Raw genomic sequence first — 20,594 nt, forward strand, 5'->3', positions numbered from 1 at the left:
ACGCCAAATCCTAGCCCGAAAGGGTATTCCCAGTGAAGTCATTCCCACACTTCTTCAGGCTAGAAAAGAAGTAATGGCAAAGCATTACCACCATATTTCGAGAAAATGTGTCTTGGTGTGAATCCAAGAAGGCTCCTATGGAAGAATTTCACCTGGGGCGTTTGCTCCATTTCCTACAAGCGGGTGTGGATGCTGGCCTAAAGTTAGACTCTATTAAAGTACAGATTTCGGCCTTGTCAATCTTTTGTCAGAAAGAATTGGCTTCTCTTCCAGAAGTTCAGACCTTCGTAAAAGGCATACTGCACATCCAACCTCCATTTGTGCCTCCTGTGGCACCGTGGGATCTTAATGTGGTGTTGCAATTCTTGCAATCGCATTGGTTTGAACCTTTGCGCAAGGTTGAGTTAAAATTCCTTACTTGAAAAGTGGTCATGTTGTTGGCCTTGACATCCGCAAGGCGAGTGTCTGAGTTGGCGGCTTTGTCTCACAAAAGCCCCTATTTAATTTTTACGGTGATAGAGAGGAGTTGAGAACTCGTCAACAATTTCTGCCAAAAGTGGTTTCATCTTTTCACGTAAACCAGCCTATTGTGGTGCCAGTGGCTACTGACGCCTTGACTGAATCGAAATCTCTCGATGTGGTTAGAGCTTTGAAAATCTATGTCGCCAGAATGGCGCAGATTAAGAATACAGAGGCTCTTTTTGTCCTGTGGGCTCCCAACAAGATTGGGGCTCCTGCTTCCAAGCAGACTATTGCACGCTGGATCTGTAATACTATTCAGCAGGCTCATTCTATGGCAGGATTGCCGTTACCGAAATTGGTGAAGGCCCATTCTACCAGAAAGGTGGGCTCATCCTGGGCGGCTGCCCGAGGGGTCTCGACATTACAGCTTTGCCGAGCTGCTACTTGGTCGGGATCAAACACCTTTGCAAAGTTTTACAAGTTTGATACCCTGGCTGAGGAGGACCACTTGTTTGGTCAATCGGTGCTGCAGAGTCATCCGCATTCTCCCGCCCGTTCTAGAGCTTTGGTATAAACCCCATGGTTCTTGAAGCATCCCCAGCATCCTCTGGGACGTATGAGAAAATAGGATTTTAATACCTACCGGTAAATCCTTCTCTCTTAGTCCGTAGAGGATGCTGGGCACCCGTCCCAGTGCGGGCTGTATCTGCAGTTTTGTTTTTAGTTACACTCGTGTTGCATTGAGTTCAGTCAGTCGGTGACTGTTGTTGGTCATGCCATTGCATGCGTTGTTTGTTGATTGCCGTGTTGTACGGCGTGTTATATGTGTGAGCTGGCATGTATCTCACCTTGGTTTAAAAATATTAAATAAATCCTTTTCCTCAAAATGTCCGTCTCCCTGGGCACAGTTCCTATAACTGGAGTCTGGAGGAGGGGCATAGAGGGAGGAGCCAGTTCACACCTATTCTAATTCTTGTATAGTGCCCATGTCTCCTGCGGATCCCGTCTATACCCCATGGTTCTTGAAGCATCCCCAGCATCCTCTACGGACTAAGAGAAAAGGATTTACTGGTAGGTATTAAAATCCTATTATCTCTTATCCCCTCCCCGGCTAGAGCTGTTCTGCCTCTGACACAACAGCCCCCTGCTGTCTTGCACACTGAAGTCACGCTGCGTCGCTGAGTGGCAGCACGAAGGGTTACGCAGCGACTGTACAGTGTACAGCAGTAGCAGCCAGTAGCAGACCACACCTCCTCCCAGCGTCTCTCTGAAGAGAGAAGGACCAAGCGGATTGAAGCAGAGAATGAACAGACCTCTGACTACAGCTGATTAAAAGTGGCAGAGGTCAAACAAGTAAAGAAATCTGGACTTTGAAAAGGCGAGTGCCAATCCCACACAGTGATACCAGTAGCATGTGTTTCAGCGTGCACTGTGCAGCAGTGGGCTGGGGGGAATATATCATGAAGGCTATGTCATCTTCTGTGTGAATGTATGCCTTGAAGTGTGTATGTTAGTAAGTGTGTTTGTGTCAGTGTGTGTATTTGTGTCAGTAAGTGTGTTTGTGTTAGTGTGTGCATGTCAGTAGGTTTGTGTGTCAGTAAGAGGTATCAGTCAATAAGTGGTGTCTATGTCAGACTGTCAGAGTCAGTCAGTCAGTCAGTCAGTCCTGTGAATAAGTGTGTTGTGTGTGTCAGTAAGGGGTGTCTGTGTTAGTAAGTTTTCTCTGTGTCAGTAAGGTGTGTCTGTAAATATGTATGATAATGTGCCAGTAAATAGTGTCAGTAAGGGATATCTGTCAGTAAGTGGAACCTGTGTCACTAAGTGTGTATTTCAGTAAGTGTTTGTGTCAGTAAGGGGTGTCAGTAAATGTTTGTATCAGTAACTTGTATCTGTAACACTAAGGGGTGTCTCTCAGTATGCATATGCCAATAAGTGGTGTGTAAGTAAGGTGTAAGTGTTTGTCTGTGTCAGTAAGGGTGTCTGTCAGTAAGTGTGTTTGTGTCAGTAAGCGGTGTCTGTGTCATTAAGTGTGTGTGTGTGTCAGTGTTTGTATCAGTAAGATGTGTCTGTGACATGTCAGTAAGTGGTATCTGTCAGTAAGGCTGTGTGTGTGTGTGTGTGTGTGTGTGTGTGTGTGAAATTGCATGCAGTTGAGGGAGGGGGGACCTACACTTATGGTCTAAATCTGGCTCTGGATGTGGGTACAGCAAATTGCTGTAGCGGGAGGAGCAGGCACACAATGGACATAACCGGGGGGGGGGGAGGGGGTAGTTTTGATAAGAGGGCCCCCCTATCTAAAGTATCCCAGGCCCCCTGAAGGCTTAATCCGGCCCTGATTCATAGTGATCATTTAATTCATTGTGGTTCTAGTTCCCCAGGAGCTGGACTGCTTCTTGTCTCCAACTGTCACTGTACAGTAGCTTTCTTACTTCTGTATAACACAGCACTCCCAGGAGCTCTCATCTTGTACAATCCAGCTCTTCTGGGAACAGATCGCTTACATTTTATTACAAAAGTATTCCGACCATTCATCAATTCTATCATTTTACAGAATAACAAATTGTAATTTTGTTCTCTGATATCCTTATTTCAAAAGCACTGAAACTCGAAATTGAGACCATAAGCATGATCTGAAATATTTATAGTTTAAGGATGACAAACTGTTCCACAATATTCTACCACAATATTTCAACCACCTGTTTTGCAATCATTCTGAAAACAAAAACCTAAGATTGTACTCTACTTACTTCTTATACACGGTCAAGACATTATTATGACCACCAGCTAGGCTGGCACAGGTACGTATTGACAGTGATCTGCTCCACTGTATATACAGCATATGTGTATGTATATATATATATATATATATATATATATATATATATATATGATCTACACTTTGAGCACCCTCCTTCCTAGTATTTTGTAAATATAGAATAATGTGACTGGACCATGTAGAAAATAAAGATATTATATATATATATATATATATATATATATATATATTTATATAGTGAATTCGGAAAGTATTCCCACTGCTTCACTTTTTCCATATTTTGTTATGTTACAGCCTTATTCCAGAATGGAATAAATTAATTTTTGTCCTTAAAATTCTGCACACAATACCCAATAATGACCACGTGAAAAAAGTTTTTTTTAGAGATTTTTGCAAATCTATAAAAATAGAAAAACAAAGAAATCCCATGTACATAAGTATTCACAGCTTTTGCCATGAAGCTCAAAAGTTTCTACTGATCATCCTTGAGATGTTCCTACAGCTTAATTCAGGTCCACCTCTGGTAAATTCAGTTGACTGGACATTATTTGAAAGGCTCATACCTGTCTATATAAGGTCACACACTTGACAGTGCACGTCTGAACACAAACCAAGCATGAAGTCAAAGGAATTGTCTGTAGACCTCCGAGACAGGATTGTCTCGAGGTACAAATCTGGGGAAGGGTACAGACAAATATCTGATACTTTGAAGGTCCAAATGAGCACAGTGGCCTCTATCATCCATAAATGGAAGAAGTTCGGAACCACCAGGACTCTTCCTAGAGCTGTCCGGCCGTCTAAACTGAGTGATCGGGGGAGAAGGTCCCTAGTCAGGGAGGTGACCAAGAACCCGATGGTCACTCTGTCAGAGCTACAGCATTCCTCTGTGGAGAGAGGAGAACCTTCCAGAAGGACAACCATCTCTGCAGCAATCCGCCAATCAGCCCTGTATGGTAGAGTGGCCAGACAGAAGACACTCCTTAGTGAAAAGCACATGGCAGCCCACCTGGAGTTTGACAAAATGCACCTGAAAGACTCTCAGACCATGAGAAACAAAATTCTCTGGTCTGATGAAACAAATATTGAACTCTTTGGCATGAATGCCAGGCGTCATGTTTGGAGGAAACCAGACACCGCTCATAACCAGGCCAATACCATCCCTACAGTGAAGCATGGTGGTGGCAGCATCATGCTGTGGGGATGTTTTTCAGTGGCAGGACCTGGGAGACTAGTCAGGATAAAATGAAAGATGAATGCAGCAATGTACAGAGACATCCTTGATGAAAACCTGCTCCAGAGCACTCTTGACCTCAGACTGGGGTGATGGTTCATCTTTGAGCAGGACAACGACCCTAAGCACACAGCCAAGATATCAAAGGAGTGGCTTCAGGACAACATTGTGAATGTCCTTGAGTGGCCCAGTCAGAGCCCAGACTTGAATCCGATTTAACATCTCTGGAGAGATCTGAAAATGGCTGTGCACCAATGCTTCCCATCCAACCTGATGGAGCGTGAGAGGTGCTGCAAAGAGGAATGGACGAAACTGCCCAAAAATAGGTGTGCCAAACTTATGGCATCATATTCAAAAAGACTTGAGGCTGTAATTGCTGCCAAAGGTGCAACAACAAAGTATTAAACAAAGGCTGTGTATACTTATGTACATGTGATTTCTTAGTTTTTATTTTTAATACATTTTCAAAAAAATCTAAAAAAAACTTCACGTTGTCATTATGGGGTATTGTGTGTAGAATTTTGAGGGCTGTAACATAACAAAATGCAGAAAAAGTGAAGAGCTGTCAATACTTTCTGGATGCACTGTGTGTGTATGTATATATATATATATATATATATATATATACACATTAATAATGCATAAGTAGTGTAATATGCCATGTGTTTTCCTTCTCAGCATACATACAGTTAAAAATCTTGACAAATGAATATATTGTCCTATTGTTAAATCAACAGTTTCTTCAAAAAGACAAGGCCCTCCACCTCGCAACCTCTACATGAGGAAGTAGCAGGTGAGTCTGGCTAAAAAAACAAAAAAACAAAGTCAAAGTCAATACTAACCTGATGGAGGCTGTGTCACTCCAGCCTCCTTGCCCTGTGTCACTCTGGCCTCCTAGGTTACTCCTGCCCCCTGTGTCACTCCAACCCAATGCATCACCTCAAGAGCTAGTCCCATTCCAGGGGGCACCTCCAACTTACCTTCTTCAAATTAAATTGAGCAAATTGTAGTGCTCATATTCCTCAGCGGCATAGCATTGCAGAAAGGGCTGCTGTCAAGAGTTGCTGGGTCCTCGTGTCAGGTGGCTACTGGCCAACAGTAAAACAAGCTTCTAATAAACTGCGGCAGAACGCTGGCAGGGTGACTCCAGCTGCACCCTCCAGGCCGAAGTGCCCTGTTCAATAGCCCTGTCATACTGCCCCTTGGCAGCTCCTGCACTGATGTTAACATACAGCACACATCTTCCATTTAGTAAATATAGTAGTGTAATTTCCTTGAAAACATGGGCTGTGTAATGCTTTTCTTCTGTAAGCAGACAAACTGTGTACCACCTCCTTCCTCCTCCTCTTAAAATTAATCAAGACAAACTGGTGCATGCATCAATCCACCAAATTTCCTATAACTGACATTTTGCCACACCCAAAGCTGCAAACAAAAAGCTAGCAAATAATATGACACTAATATTTACCCTATCAAATATAACGGACACTTTGATAGTAAATTGAAATATAAAAATTGACTAAAAATCACAACTATTATAGTATTATAATTTAAGCATCTTTCTAAAGTTCTCCATTTTGCCAACTCCAGTGTTCACATTGTGTAGGTTGCTTGTCCCGTCTTTATTACTTCCTGTTATGTAGATGTAATGGTCCTAAACACATCAAGTTCTAAACATGCAACTATATTGTGAAACAAATTTGTTCTTGAAAGAAAGAGGAACTCTTCCATATTTAGCTACACGCAGTCATTTGTGGATCACATTACCATCAGTAAACGAAAGTGCTTAATGCAATCTGAAACATTAATCTAATCCTCAGCAAAACACCATGCAGCAGAGTGATATTACTGGTAAGTTAGTTTTATAAGTATTAAACCTAGAACCATAAATTTAAATTTAGATAGTGGCAGAACATAACAATATGTTTTGATTTGGAATTCGTATTTTGTGCAATCTAATTACATTCTAGATGTGTTACCAGCATTGTATTACAAAAAAAAACAAAAAACTTTACTTATGTATGTTAGTTATGCTTTTTTTTTTTTTTAATCTATGACACTCACAAAGATATGGGTCTCTAATTTTGCTAAATGAAGGTGAACTTAGAAGTTTAAGTCCTAGGAAAGATGTGAAGCAGCTTGCTGCGTGGATAGCATAGCCCTTAGCAAATAAATAGAAAATTTAGTATTAGGTGTCATTGTGTTGTTTTATTACTTGTCCTATAGGTCTGATATAACAATTGTTACATGCAAACTGCTGAGAAAAAAATATTATTTACATTTTAAGTCCGTTTAGTCTTTATAGCTTTCTGCTGCTAATATTTTCCCTGAAGCAATGAAAGCAGGCTTTTCTCAGGGTGATTTTACATGATTGCCTTTCATCCAATAGCCACATACAATATACATAGCAAACTTGAATTATTTTGTGCCTTAGGGGTGACACAATTTGGCATTAACTTAACAGTAAAACATTACACCTATAATCTCCAAGCCAGATAATTTATACCTTAAGCTAATTGCACATTTTATCCTAGGTAATTTATATGCTTTTTTCCCCCTGTGCATAGAAAATAGACTAAGCACTGAGTTTATCCTCTAGATCTGGAGTTCTTAATAATTTTCCACCTTGGTACCTCCTGGCAGCCCACTTACATTATTTGTACCCCAATATATGCAAAACAAAACATTTTTAATGTATTTAATTGCTATTAGATAATACGTTTAGGCATTGCCGTGTATAAAAGATTAAGCAATAAAATACACAAGACTAAAATGAATTGTACATACCCAGTATTGTGCTAAAGTTTTAGGCAGGTATTTAAAAAATGCTGCAAAGTAAGAATACTTTCAAAATTAGAAGTGTTAATAGTTTATTTTTATCAATTAACAAAGTGATGGACAGAAGAGAAATCTAAATCAAATCAATATTTGCTGTGACCACCCTTTGCCTCCAGAACAGCATAAGTTCTTGTTACACTTGCACCACAGTTTTTGAAGGAACTTGGCAGGCAGGTTGTTCCAAACATCTTGGAGAACTAATAACAGATGTTCTGTGGATGTAGGCTTGTTCAAATCCTTCTGTCTCTATATGTAATCCCAGACAGGCTTGATGATGTTGAGATCAGGTCTCTGTCGGGGCCATACCATCACTTCCAGGGTAATTACATGGATATTATTTTGAATCAACTAGAAACTGGTAAAACATATGTTAACATGCAAAGTCATAGGCTGATGTCATGTTACAGGTTCTGACATTAGAAACTCTGTGTCAAAAAAGTATCTAGAATTCACTAGATTCAATTCCCTACCCACCCATTCATGGGAATAAATAAATAAAAATCATAACTTTCCCAACCTGCGGTCCCTTGCCATCTCTCTACATGCGTCCTTACAGTGACTGGCTGTCAGCACTCTGGTGTAGTATAGTACCAGCTATCCACCAGTCAGCATGCTGATAGCCATTCACTGGCTGCAGGCTTGGAGGCAAGTACAGAACGCAGCACTCTGATTGGTAGATAGCTCCAGGCATCCACCAATCAGCATGCTGACAGCCATTCACTTGCTCCAGGCTGGGAGGCAGGTAGAGAATGCTGCCTGGCCACTTTGAGTGTAATTCACAATCTTAGTAGCCGGGCAGCATTCTCTACGTGCCTTCCAAGAAGCTCCAGAGGCACCAGTCTGGGGCCAAGCTCGACCCTGCTCAAAGGCCCTAGGCAGCTGGCCAGTGTGCCCATACATTAAGATGGCCTTGGGAGGATACCCATGCCCTGCTATTACAGAACATTTATTTGTACTCCTGAATGATACAGTAAGTATTGCTAGTTGAGAATCATGTGTTAACTGGCATGACAGACTCTGCCTTCTGTCTCACACCATCACCTTATTTTTCAACCTTGTACAGATGTAGCCACGCTCATCCATCCTGTGGCTTGGCCACACGAGCACATGCGCCATGCTGAGGTGCTGGTACGACTTAGTATGTCCATATATTCCTAGCTGCGGGCACACTTGCCACTCCTGGATTGCTGGATGACCACAGTTACATCTGTACATATTTGTTGTATATTGTGTAATATTTTTTATTTTTTGTGAGATTGCCTGTGTGCCTGTATGCAGGAGTAGAGTTAGAGGTCCTGTGTGACTCGACTAGTGCCTCTTTTTAGCTTGAATGTAGGACCGGTTTAACAATGGGGTGGGTGGAGCTACAGCTTCAGGACTCCCATGAAAATTGGCCCAGACGGTGCTGGTAGACATTGGTATAAAAATATATTTTTTTCTATCACCATCAGTAGCTGCCCAAAGCCCCGCCCACTCACTCCGTTGCCCCCTCCATCCTACCTAGTGCCCACATAAACTCCACCGACACCATCGCTGTTTTAAGTGCAGCGCAGCAGAATGCACTCCCTGCACCTCTGGTGAATCAAGTGCTAAGATGCTGCTGTGGGCTGAAGCAAAACAGGATGAGACGGTCCACGTTTTTTTCCCCTCCACTTACCTCCTACTTTCTGATACTGTTACCAGGGCTCAATATCACGATCTAGTGACTGGCCCTGGCAAAAAACCAGATGACAGGGGGACATGCTGCAGGCACTGATGATGGGAACCCGTTGCTGCCAGTGCTGATGAGAGTTGGACCCACTACCAAAGGTACACAATGACACCTCTACTGGGTAAGAGGGGGAGGGTGGAAGAACATAGTTCGACTTGTACTGAAGGGGAGGGAAAGGGGAATCGGAAGTACACAGTGATGTCTGTACTAGGGGGAGAGGTAGGGGATGTCTGTCTCAACCCATTACTTCTCTCTCGCTCTCTCTCTCTTTCTCTCTCTCACACACTTCACTCCTCCCCTCTCTCTGTGTCTCCCCCTTCTCTTTGTCTTCTCCCATCTCTTTTCTTTCTTTCTCTCCCCTTTCCTCCTTTCTATCTCCTCTCTCACTCTCTCCCTCTCTCTTACCTCCCCCTTCTATGTGTCTCCACCTTCTCTCTTTGTCTCATCCCCTTCTCTCTGTCTCCTTCCTTTCTCTCTATCTATGCCCCCCTTCTCTCTGACTCCCCTTCTCTTTCTCTCTGTCTCCCCCTTCTCTCTCTCCCCTTTCTCTCTTCCCCCTCTCTCACCTCTTCCCCTATCTCTGTCTCATCCTTCTCTCTCTCTCTCTCTCTCTCTCTCTCTCTCTCTCTGTGTCCTCACCTTCTCTCTCTTTCAATCTCTTTGCCTCCCCTTCTCTCTGTCAGCCACCCTTCTCTCTCTCTTTCTGTGTATCCCCCCTTCTCTCTCTTTCTTTCTTTCTTTCTTTCTTTCTTTCTTTCTTCCTTCCTTCCTTCCTTCCTTCCTTCCTTCCTTCCTTCCTTCCTTCTTTCTTTCCTTCTTTCTTTCCTTCTTTCTTTCTTTCCTTCTTTCTTTCCTTCTTTCTTTCCTTCTTTCTTTCTTTCCTTCTTTCTTTCCTTCTTTCTTTCCTTCTTTCCTTCCTTCTTTCTTTCCTTCTTTCCTTCCTTCTTTCTTTCCTTCTTTCTTTCCTTCTTTCCTTCCTTCTTTCCTTCCTTCTTTCTTTCCTTCTTTCTTTCCTTCTTTCTTTCCTTCTTTCCTTCCTTCTTTCCTTCCTTCTTTCCTTCCTTCTTTCCTTCCTTCTTTCCTTCTTTCCTTCCTTCTTTCCTTCTTTCTTTCTTTCTTTCTTTCTTTCTTTCTTTCTTTCTTTCTTTCTTTCTTTCTTTCTTTCTCTCTTTCTTTCTCTCTGTCTCCCTCCTTCTCCCCCCTTCTCTTTCTTTCCACGTATCCCCCTCTTATCTCTCTCTTTGGGTCTCCCCCTCACTTTCATTCTGTGTCTCTTTCTGCCTCTCCCTTCACTCGCTCTCTCTGTCTCCCCCCATTTCTCTTTCACAGTGCCCCTTCCCCTTCTCTCTCTCTCTCTCTGTCCCCCTTCTCTCTCTGTTTCTCATACCTTCCCTCTCTCCCCCTTCTCTCTCCCTCCTCTATCCTCCCTCTCTCTCTCTCCCTCTTTCTCTCTGTTACTCTCACTTCTCCCCTACCCCTTTCTCTCTGTCTCTCCCTTATCTCTCTCTCTATGACTATCCCCTTCTCTCTCGCTTTGTGTATTTCCCTTCTCTCTCTCTCTCTCTCTCTCTCTCTCTCTCTCTGTCTCCCCCTCTCTTTGTGTGCCCTCTTCTCTCTCCCTCTTATTGGGCCAGATGTACTAAGCCTGAAAAGTGATAAATATAACAGTGATAAAGTACCAGCCAATCGGCTCCTAACTGTCATTTTTCAAACACAGCCTGTGACATGACAGTTAGGAGCCGATTGGCTGGTGCTTTATCACAGTGATATTTATCACTTTTCAGGCTTAGTACATCTCCCCCTCTCTCTCTCTCTCTCTCTCTCTCACCTTTCTATCTCTCCCCTTTGCCTCTCCCTCCCCCCTTTCTCTCTCTCCCTCCCCTTTTCTCTCTCTCTTCCCGATTGAAGTATGCCATAGAGGGTTAGGGTTAGGCTGCGGTAGGGGAGGTTAGGGTTAGGCACTAGGGTGAAGGTTAGAGATAGGTTGTGGGAGGGGGAGGTTAGATTTAGCCTGTGGTAGGGTATGGTTAGGGTTAGGCTGCATGAGGGGAGGGTTAGTGTTAGTCTGCAGTAGGGTTAGAGAGAGGGTAAAGGGTATGGTTAGTTTACTTACCAAGAACTGTTGGGATTCTGACCATCAGGATGCTGCTGTTGGTATACTAGCCATCGGCATCCTCACTGTTGCAATCCTGTACCCAAACCATAGAGGAATCATATAGATATTGGCACATATGGACATAGAGGAGCACATACAGACATATAGGACACATACAGACAGACACATTTGGACATAGAGAAGCACATATAGGCATTGTAGGCAGATACAGACATAGTGGAGCACATATGGACATAGGCACAGAGGAGCACATACAGACATACATGAGCTCATACAGATATAGAGGAGCACATGAAGACATTGGCACATATGAACATAGAGGAACACATACAGACATAGACACATACAAACATACAGGTCCATACGGACATAGAGGAACACATATAGACATAGGCATATAGGCACCTAAAGATATAGGAAAGTACATGAGCTCCAAATTCTAACTTACCACTGGAATTGCATCCATGGATGCCACCCCACAGCACAGGGCACACCCCAATATCACTAGTCCCTCCTCCACAGCACTGGTCACACCCCGGTGGTGGCACACAATAGGCCCTTCATCAATTTCAGCTCCAGGCCCATGTGGTCCTTAATTTGGCACTGCTTGAATGTGTGTCTTAGTCGCACAAATTTAACTGCGTAACAAGACTGCACTGATCAATTTGATATGTGATTGAGTCTTTATCCGTATAAGAAGTGCCATGATGCTGTGAATGTGGCTTTATTTTCATACCAAGTTGTGCTGTGCTTCAATTGTGACTTTGTACCTACAGTATATAAAACTAATTCCTGTGTGATTAAAGTCATAACCTGGCATCTCTGGTGCAGATTGAGTGGTATTTCTGTGGTGCAAATGTAAAGAAATAGTCGCTAAACTACACTGCTTGGCATGGCTCACTCACGCAGGGTGTCTCATACTGCATGATGTATTGAGGTTTGGTACATAAGGAAGAGCTTGTATGGTTTATCTCACACACTGTAACCTTTATAGGGCACCCAAGATGGCTGCATCACCTGGTACACTTGTGGGTGGGATGAAAAATACTTGGAACTGATGTTTATGTAAGCGTTCTGCTTCAAGATTTAGTACACTGCAACTTCTCCATTTTGTGTCATCTCTATTCTACCCAGGGTAACCTTTGTAATTTGCCTAATATGGCTGCATTGCCTGGTATCTTTCATGGGTGGGTTACGTAACCAGTGGAATTTATTACCGAAAAATGTCTGCGCAAACCCAAAACAGAATTAATTATATTTCCACCGACCAATAGTAGTAACAAACCTGGTTATCTCTACCACTGTTCAAAACTCGACAATCAATCCTACCACACAAGCTCACTGCCTAGGTGTCATCCTCGACTCTGAACAGTCCTTTGTTCCTCATATTCAATCTGTCTCTAAATCATGCTACATGTATCTAAAAATATATCCTATATATGACCATACCTTACGCAAAACACTGCAATAACTCTAATTTATGCTTTCATTATCTCCCGCAGTGATTATTGCAATAATCTTCTTGCTGGTTTTTCCAAAAAGAGACTCTCACCATATCAATCCATTCTGAATGCAGCTTCTTTGCTAGACATTCATCGTCTGTGCATCCTCTCTGTAAGTCCCTTCATTAATTACCTGTATTCTATTGTATTCAATATAAAATACTTTTACACACAAGGCCATTAACCAAACGACACAAACATACATCTATTCGCTTTTCTTAAAATATCTCCCAACCCGACCTCTTTGCTCTTCACAAGATCCATGTCTCTCATTATTCGCTCCCATTCACGATTGTAGGACTTTCTTCGGGCTGCACCTACTCTGTGGAATGCCCTCCCATGCACAATAAGACTCTCCTCTAGTATCGGAACCTTCAAGTGTTACCTGAAAACTTACCTCTTCAGGCAAGCTTATCCAATTCTGGAACCGCACACATAACCTTCATAAACTTTCCTATCCATTTACAGCCCCACTGTTGAGTCCACATATTTCCACACATATTTTCTCTTTCTTCACTTTCCTATCCTCCTGACCCCAGGCCAACATTGCTATGTGGCCATATCATACAGCCTAGCAAGAACCTTTGCAATTTGGTAGACCATTATGCAATAAATAACACATATCTTTGTGTATCAATGCCTACTTCCCTATATATTGTAAGCTTGAAAGCAGGGACAGCCTACGTCTATGACTATTTGTTATTACCCACTTTTGTTTTATCACTGTTGTTTCCAATTGTTCTGTTTTATTTTATCACTGTTATTTCCAATTCATAAATAAAAAATTGGGCTGATGCAGAAGTGGTAGGAAAGTGGGTGTAATTTGCTTAAAAGTGCACAGAAAATAGTGTTTATAAAGAAATATGCAGAGCTGTATACATTGTGCATTGGTAGCATATGCTCCTAATTTTCTGCAAGTCCTCATCATTAGTGTATTCTTGGATCTGCTGAAGCAAAAGTTACACCTCGTAACACATCTGCATGTGCCGCATCTGCGTGAATACAAACTTACTGAACTTTGATTACCTGAGAAAGCGTCTTTCCTCCCCTACTCTCTCTCTCTCTCCCTCATGTTGTAAGGTTTACAGGGATGGATTGCTCATAAGATCAATGGAGAAAGATCCCCAGTGGGCCGATGTACATGTGGGGCCTGTTTTGTCTGTTGACATGTGAGGGGTCAGGTTGCTGCCACCATGGTTACATGGTATATCTCTGGTGCTGACCATGGGGGTCATTCCGAGTTGATTGCTTGTGAAAAATGTTCGCAGCGATTGAGTGAAAGAGTGGTACTTCTGCGCATGCGTATGCGGCACAGTGCACATGCGCGACGTACTTTCACAACGGCTGATGTATTTTTACACAAGGTCTAGAGACGCTTTTCAGTCGCAATGCCAGCCGCAGAGTGATTGACAGGAAAGGGGCGTTTCTGGGTGTCAACTGACCTTTTCAGGGAGTGTTTAAAAAAAAAGCAGGCATGCCAGGAAAAACGCAGGCGTGGTTGGCCGAACGCAGGGCGTGTTTGTGACGTCGAATCCGGAACTGAACAGTCTGAAGTGATCGCAAGGTAGGAGTAGGTCTGGAGTTACTCTGAAACTTCCCCTTTTTGTTTTTGTAGCCACTGTGCGATCCTTTCGTTCGCATTTCTGCTAAGCTAAAACACACTCCCAGAGGGCGGCGGCTTAGCATTTGCACGGCTGCTAAAGACTGCTAACGAGCGATGAACTCGGAATGACCCCCTATGTGAGGCCAGTTATACAAATTTTTCCAGGCCGCTGTTAGTTCCCAATCCGCCCCTGAAGGTTTCATACGTGCAAAAGTTTGCAGCAGCAGATGTGTGTGGTTGGGCATAGTGAGGCCATTCTTTATAAGTACAGAGTAAGTGCTATTTTTTTTTTTTTTTAACATCAATAGTTTTTATTGGATTTTATGTCAAATGCAAAAAGAAAAGGGGGGGGTACAGAAAAAAGAAAACAGGGTGGGGAGGGATGTACACGTCAATATAATACAACATACATATAAGACAGATAACATAGCACTAAGCAGGTATTCAGGTATCCTAGTCAAATTAACAGAGGGAAGTGTGCAGATCTAGTTCAATAGGGTTTATCTACTCCGCCCCTAGCAATAGGGTGTAAGCATTTAATAGCATTATAGACGTAATGGCTAGTATAAACGAAAAGGGAAATCTTGGGAGATGAAGCACTTAAGAAGTGGAAGATTCCTCATTTAGGCTAAATTGTAATGGGGAAGTCTTCCCTGGGTGTGTTATGAGAGCAGATCCTTCCCCTCCGTGACGTATTCGTGCCATTGGAACCATTTTACAATGGGAGAAGAAGCAGAGGAGGAATAAGGCACATACTCAGTTTCCATGGTATAATGGAAGTGAACTTTATGAAACACTTTTAGAGCAGGAGGGACTACCGCTTGTTTCCAGGCTTGGGCCAAGGTTGCCCTTGCTGCTATACAAATGTGTCCCAATAAGTAGAGATGAGCGGGTTCGGTTTCTCTGAATCCGAACCCGCCAGAACTTCATGTTTTTTTTCACGGGTCCGAGCGACTCGGATCTTCCCGCCTTGCTCGGTTAACCCGAGCGCGCCCGAACGTCATCATGACGCTGTCGGATTCTCGCGAGGCTCGGATTCTATCGCGAGACTCGGATTCTATATAAGGAGCCGCGCGTCGCCGCCATTTTCACACGTGCATTGAGATTGATAGGGAGAGGACGTGGCTGGCGTCCTCTCCGTTTAGAATTAGAATAGATTAGAGAGACACTTGATTTACTAATTTTGGGGAGCATTAGGAGTACTCAGTAGTGTACAGTGCAGAGTTTTGCTGATAGTGACCAGTGACCACCACTTTTATTTATAATCCGTTCTCTGCCTGAAAAAAGCGATACACAGCACACAGTGACTCAGTCACATACCATATCTGTGTGCACTGCTCAGGCTCAGGCCAGTGTGCTGCATCATCTATATATATTATATATCTGTCTGACTGCTCAGCTCACACAGCTTATAATTGTGGGGGAGACTGGGGAGCACTACTGCAGTGCCAGTTATAGGTTATAGCAGGAGCCAGGAGTACATAATATTATATTAAAATTAAACAGTGCACACTTTTGCTGCAGGAGTGCCACTGCCAGTGTGACTAGTGACCTGTGACCTGACCACCAGTATATAATATTAGTAGTATACTATCTCTTTATCAACCAGTCTATATTAGCAGCAGACACAGTACAGTGCGGTAGTTCACGGCTGTGGCTACCTCTGTGTCGGCACTCGGCAGCCCGTCCATAATTGTATATACCAGTGACCTAACCGTGGTTTTTTTTTCTTTCTTTATACATACATACTAGTTACGAGTATACTATCTCTTTATCAACCAGTCTATATATTAGCAGCAGACACAGTACAGTGCGGTAGTTCACGGCTGTGGCTACCTCTGTGTCAGCACTCGGCAGCCCGTCCATAATTGTATATACCACCTAACCGTGTTTTTTTTTTCTTTCTTTATACATACATACTAGTTACGAGTATACTATCTCTTTATCAACCAGTCTATATATTAGCAGCAGACACAGTACAGTGCGGTAGTTCACGGCTGTGGCTACCTCTGTGTCGGCACTCGGCAGCCCGTCCATAATTGTATATACCACCTAACCGTGGTTTTTTTTTCTTTCTTTATACATACATACTAGTTACGAGTATACTATCTCTTTATCAACCAGTCTATATATTAGCAGCAGACACAGTACAGTGCGGTAGTTCACGGCTGTGGCTACCTCTGTGTCGGCACTCGGCAGCCCGTCCATAATTGTATATACCACCTAACCGTGGTTTTTTTTTCTTTCTTTATACATACATACTAGTTACGAGTATACTATCTCTTTATCAACCAGTCTATATATTAGCAGCAGACACAGTACAGTGCGGTAGTTCACGGCTGTGGCTACCTCTGTGTCGGCACTCGGCAGCCCGTCCATAATTGTATATACCACCTAACCGTGGTTTTTTTTCTTTCTTTATACATACATACTAGTTACGAGTATACTATCTCTTTATCAACCAGTCTATATATTAGCAGCAGACACAGTACAGTGCGGTAGTTCACGGCTGTGGCTACCTCTGTGTCGGCACTCGGCAGCCCGTCCATAATTGTATACTAGTATCCAATCCATCCATCTCCATTGTTTACCTGAGGTGCCTTTTAGTTGTGCCTATTAAAATATGGAGAACAAAAATGTTGAGGTTCCAAAATTAGGGAAAGATCAAGATCCACTTCCACCTCGTGCTGAAGCTGCTGCCACTAGTCATGGCCGAGACGATGAAATGCCAGCAACGTCGTCTGCCAAGGCCGATGCCCAATGGCATAGTACAGAGCATGTCAAAACCAAAACACCAAATATCAGTAAAAAAAGGACTCCAAAACCTAAAATAAAATTGTCGGAGGAGAAGCGTAAACTTGCCAATATGCCATTTACCACACGGAGTGGCAAGGAACGGCTGAGGCCCTGGCCTATGTTCATGGCTAGTGGTTCAGCTTCACATGAGGATGGAAGCACTCAGCCTCTCGCTAGAAAACTGAAAAGACTCAAGCTGGCAAAAGCACCGCAAAGAACTGTGCGTTCTTTGAAATCCCAAATCCACAAGGAGAGTCCAATTGTGTCGGTTGCGATGCCTGACCTTCCCAACACTGGACGTGAAGAGCATGCGCCTTCCACCATTTGCACGCCCCCTGCAAGTGCTGGAAGGAGCACCCGCAGTCCAGTTCCTGATAGTCAGATTGAAGATGTCAGTGTTGAAGTACACCAGGATGAGGAGGATATGGGTGTTGCTGGCGCTGGGGAGGAAATTGACCAGGAGGATTCTGATGGTGAGGTGGTTTGTTTAAGTCAGGCACCCGGGGAGACACCTGTTGTCCGTGGGAGGAATATGGCCGTTGACATGCCAGGTGAAAATACCAAAAAAATCAGCTCTTCGGTGTGGAGGTATTTCACCAGAAATGCGGACAACAGGTGTCAAGCCGTGTGTTCCCTTTGTCAAGCTGTAATAAGTAGGGGTAAGGACGTTAACCACCTCGGAACATCCTCCCTTATACGTCACCTGCAGCGCATTCATAATAAGTCAGTGACAAGTTCAAAAACTTTGGGTGACAGCGGAAGCAGTCCACTGACCAGTAAATCCCTTCCTCTTGTAACCAAGCTCACGCAAACCACCCCACCAACTCCCTCAGTGTCAATTTCCTCCTTCCCCAGGAATGCCAATAGTCCTGCAGGCCATGTCACTGGCAATTCTGACGAGTCCTCTCCTGCCTGGGATTCCTCCGATGCATCCTTGCGTGTAACGCCTACTGCTGCTGGCGCTGCTGTTGTTGCCGCTGGGAGTCGATGGTCATCCCAGAGGGGAAGTCGTAAGCCCACTTGTACTACTTCCAGTAAGCAATTGACTGTTCAACAGTCCTTTGCGAGGAAGATGAAATATCACAGCAGTCATCCTACTGCAAAGCGGATAACTGAGTCCTTGACAACTATGTTGGTGTTAGACGTGCGTCCGGTATCCGCCGTTAGTTCACAGGGAACTAGACAATTTATTGAGGCAGTGTGCCCCCGTTACCAAATACCATCTAGGTTCCACTTCTCTAGGCAGGCGATACCGAGAATGTACACGGACGTCAGAAAAAGACTCACCAGTGTCCTAAAAAATGCAGTTGTACCCAATGTCCACTTAACCACGGACATGTGGACAAGTGGAGCAGGGCAGGGTCAGGACTATATGACTGTGACAGCCCACTGGGTAGATGTATGGACTCCCGCCGCAAGAACAGCAGCGGCGGCACCAGTAGCAGCATCTCGCAAACGCCAACTCTTTCCTAGGCAGGCTACGCTTTGTATCACCGCTTTCCAGAATACGCACACAGCTGAAAACCTCTTACGGCAACTGAGGAAGATCATCGCGGAATGGCTTACCCCAATTGGACTCTCCTGTGGATTTGTGGCATCGGACAACGCCAGCAATATTGTGTGTGCATTAAATATGGGCAAATTCCAGCACGTCCCATGTTTTGCACATACCTTGAATTTGGTGGTGCAGAATTTTTTAAAAAACGACAGGGGCGTGCAAGAGATGCTGTTGGTGGCCAGAAAAATTGCGGGACACTTTCGGCGTACAGGCACCACGTACAGAAGACTGGAGCACCACCAAAAACTACTGAACCTGCCCTGCCATCATCTGAAGCAAGAAGTGGTAACGAGGTGGAATTCAACCCTCTATATGCTTCAGAGGTTGGAGGAGCAGCAAAAGGCCATTCAAGCCTATACAATTGAGCACGATATAGTAGGTGGAATGCACCTGTCTCAAGCGCAGTGGAGAATGATTTCAACGTTGTGCAAGGTTCTGATGCCCTTTGAACTTGCCACACGTGAAGTCAGTTCAGACACTGCCAGCCTGAGTCAGGTCATTCCCCTCATCAGGCTTTTGCAGAAGAAGCTGGAGGCATTGAAGAAGGAGCTAAAAGGGAGCGATTCCGCTAGGCATGTGGGACTTGTGGATGCAGCCCTTAATTCGCTTAACAAGGATTCACGGGTGGTCAATCTGTTGAAATCAGAGCACTACATTTTGGCCACCGTGCTCGATCCTAGATTTAAAGCCTACCTTGGATCTCTCTTTCCGGCAGACACAGGTCTGCTGGGGTTGAAAGACCTGCTGGTGACAAAATTGTCAAGTCAAGCGGAACGCGACCTGTCAACATCTCCTCCTTCACATTCTCCCGCAACTGGGGGTGCGAGGAAAAGGCTCAGAATTCCGAGCCCACCCGCTGGCGGTGATGCAGGGCAGTCTGGAGCGACTGCTGATGCTGACATCTGGTCCGGACTGAAGGACCTGACAACGATTACGGACATGTCGTCTACTGTCACTGCATATGATTCTCTCAACATTGATAGAATGGTGGAGGATTATATGAGTGACCGCATCCAAGTAGGCACGTCACACAGTCCGTACTTATACTGGCAGGAAAAAGAGGCAATTTGGAGGCCCTTGCACAAACTGGCTTTATTCTACCTAAGTTGCCCTCCCACAAGTGTGTACTCCGAAAGAGTGTTTAGTGCCGCCGCTCACCTTGTCAGCAATCGGCGTACGAGGTTACATCCAGAAAATGTGGAGAAGATGATGTTCATTAAAATGAATTATAATCAATTCCTCCGCGGAGACATTGACCAGCAGCAATTGCCTCCACAAAGTACACAGGGAGCTGAGATGGTGGATTCCAGTGGGGACGAATTGATAATCTGTGAGGAGGGGGATGTACACGGTGATATATCGGAGGGTGAAGATGAGGTGGACATCTTGCCTCTGTAGAGCCAGTTTGTGCAAGGAGAGATTAATTGCTTCTTTTTTGGGGGGGGTCCAAACCAACCCGTCATATCAGTCACAGTCGTGTGGCAGACCCTGTCACTGAAATGATGGGTTGGTTAAAGTGTGCATGTCCTGTTTTGTTTATACAACATAAGGGTGGGTGGGAGGGCCCAAGGACAATTCCATCTTGCACCTCTTTTTTCTTTTCTTTTTCTTTGCATCATGTGCTGATTGGGGAGGGTTTTTTGGAAGGGACATCCTGCGTGACACTGCAGTGCCACTCCTAGATGGGCCCGGTGTTTGTGTCGGCCACTAGGGTCGCTAATCTTACTCACACAGTCAGCTACCTCATTGCGCCTCTTTTTTTCTTTGCGTCATGTGCTGTTTGGGGAGGGTTTTTTGGAAGGGACATCCTGCGTGACACTGCAGTGCCACTCCTAGATGGGCCCGGTGTTTGTGTCGGCCACTAGGGTCGCTAATCTTACTCACACAGTCAGCTACCTCATTGCGCCTCTTTTTTTCTTTGCGTCATGTGCTGTTTGGGGAGGGTTTTTTGGAAGGGCCATCCTGCGTGACACTGCAGTGCCACTCCTAGATGGGCCCGGT

At 44.2% G+C, this 20,594-nt stretch overlaps 1 protein-coding gene across 6 annotated transcripts in view; it reads left to right on the plus strand.

Annotated features, from left to right (window-relative positions):
* The first annotated feature begins 5,205 nt into the window (after nucleotides 1-5,205).
* Nucleotides 5,206-20,594, plus strand: part of LOC135025143 (toll-like receptor 8) — a 65,515-nt gene continuing 50,126 nt past the window's right edge. For 2 of the 6 annotated variants that reach the window (XM_063953508.1, XM_063953510.1), the window contains exons 1-3: nucleotides 6,221-6,320; nucleotides 8,991-9,116; nucleotides 12,637-12,748. The gene's annotated coding sequence lies outside the window, so the exon portion shown is untranslated. Of the gene's footprint in view, nucleotides 5,263-6,206; nucleotides 6,321-8,990; nucleotides 9,117-12,636; nucleotides 12,749-20,594 lie in introns of those variants that run through there. The other 4 variants (XM_063953509.1, XR_010221983.1, XM_063953511.1 and 1 more) reach the window with 4 other exon arrangements.

Source organism: Pseudophryne corroboree, chromosome 2 (assembly GCF_028390025.1).
Source record: "Pseudophryne corroboree isolate aPseCor3 chromosome 2, aPseCor3.hap2, whole genome shotgun sequence".
Taxonomy (NCBI): domain Eukaryota; kingdom Metazoa; phylum Chordata; class Amphibia; order Anura; family Myobatrachidae; genus Pseudophryne; species Pseudophryne corroboree.